Here is a 2,329-nt window from a genome sequence, read left to right as displayed (position 1 = left end):
TTTTGGATCCTCGTTACAAAGGACACCTTTTCACAAAGGAAGCCCGAGAAGACATACTAAGAAGTTTAGAATACCACGTGAAATTGGCCAATAATCATCAGCGTGAAAGAATCGAGAATGAAGCTGCAGGAGGAAGAGAAATTGAGAACTTTACAGGACAATCTAATTTCGCGCCAGATTCCCTTGAAAGCTGCTTCGAAGAAATGATGGCAGGCGTTCGACGGGAGGAGGAAAATCAAATGTATGAAAAAGACGAGGTAAAGGAAGAATTTAATATGTTCTTTCTGGACAAACTTTTGAACCAAAAGGAATGTCCCAGGGATTGGTGGTTAAAAAATACAGGACGTTTTCCGAAACTGAGCAAAGTAGCTTTTCGCCTTCTTTGTGCACCGGCTGTTTGTTTGAAGAAGGAAGATTTGTGTAATAAAAATTATGAGAACTTTGAGGAGTTAAAGAAAATATTATTTCTGAAGTACAATATGACGGAGATGAATTTCAAATATTGAGTACTGCGAGTAAGTTTATAAATACTAATGATTCTTTGTGATTTATTCAAGAATAATGTCAAATCTTAGGAAAAAATTATTAAAAAATTAAGTATATTTTAAAAATATAGCGTGAAGTAGATGTCCCGAAAGGTAGACCCCCAAACTTTTTTTTTAAAGTAAAGTTGTGCTAAATTGTGATAAACTTGTGCCCATTTGTGCCGTAAACAGTTTTTTGAAAAATCAAAAATTACGGGTAGAATTTTTGAAATTTTTTTTTCTATATCTGCACGTTTTACTAAAGTAAAAGCAAAAGCTGTGCTAGGCGGCTCGAAGTATACACAATTTTGTGTAGGAAAGAAAAATTCCACAAAGCTGACCGTTGAAAAAATAACCAAAAAATTTTATTATTTTAAAAATTTGGAAACCCTAAAACTTGTACTGAGTCGTGCTTGACAACTGCAGTCTTTATTCCCGGTAACAAAATTAGGCGAGATCAACAGTTCTCACATTAAAACTCAAAATGTAAAACTGAAAAATCATAAAAGATTCAAAATAGTCAAATTTTGAAAGAATAAAACGTGCGCTGGGTTGTGCTCGATAAATGCAGTATTATGCTGAATGCAAATTATGCAAATTATGCTGAATTGTGCTCGATAAATGCAGTTAGTATTCAGCACAAGTTTCGGTTTTTCGAAATTTGATTATTTTTGGGCTTTGTACTTTTTATGAGTTTTACTTTTTGAGTTTTAATATGAGAAATGTTAATCTCACGCACTTTTGTTATAAAAAATAACGACTGCATTTGCCGAGCACAACTCAGTAAAACTTTTAGTTTGACAAAATTTGACTATTTTTGGATCTTTTATGTTTTTTTGAGTTTTAAATTTTGAGGTTTAATACGAGAACTGCGGATCTCAGGTAATTTTTTTAAAGGTAATGTCTGCGTTTCTTGAGCACAACTCAGCACAAGTTTTAGTTTTTCCACATTTTTAAAAATAATAAAATTTTTTGGATTTTGTTTTTTTTTTAAGACAGGTTTTTATAATTTTTATTTCCTGCACGAAAATGTGTATACTTCGAGCCACCTAGCATAACCTTTCTTTTTGCTATAGTAAGAAGTTGCGGATCTAGAAAAAAACAAAACTTTTTTCAACAATTGTGCCCGTAATTTTTTATTTTTCAAAAAATCGTTTACGGCACAAATGAGAACAAATTTTATTCAATAAATTGCTCTAACTTTCGATATCTTAGCTGTTAATTAAAATTTGTTTCGAAGATTGTTATTTTCATTTTCATTTGAATGGTTTCTTTAATTTAAAAATTGTAATTTCCAATACAAAATGAAACTAATTAACAAACCACAAAAAATGTACGAAATTCATCTAAATATATGACAAACGATTCTCTTCTTGTAACTTCAATATTTGAAATTTTGGACTTAGATAGTTTCACAACGAGAAATGAGGAACAAAACCAGTGCTTGCTAAAAGTACTCACAAATTATAGAAGACAGTTTCCAAACACTCGATTCGATTGTTCTGTTTCGTATTATTGAGCCACATTTTTTATACAAAACTGGATCGGCCTGGACGAATAAAAATTGTTTAAAAAATGACAGGCCATTCTGAACAGAATTGACTACACCTCGAAAGCATTAAATATTATGTTTAATTCAAAAAATTCGATTTTAAAAACATGCTTGTAAAAATAATTGTTCAAACAAATTGCATTTTTTTTTAATTTTAAGCTGGTTAAAATATTCTTTCTATATACTATAAAATCAGAAAAATAATTGTATTCTATATTACTTTATTTTTTTAAGTTATTGGAAAAAATTGATT

This window comes from Belonocnema kinseyi, chromosome 8 (genome assembly GCF_010883055.1).
Source record: "Belonocnema kinseyi isolate 2016_QV_RU_SX_M_011 chromosome 8, B_treatae_v1, whole genome shotgun sequence".
NCBI lineage: Eukaryota > Metazoa > Arthropoda > Insecta > Hymenoptera > Cynipidae > Belonocnema > Belonocnema kinseyi.
This window is presented reverse-complemented; position numbering follows the sequence as displayed.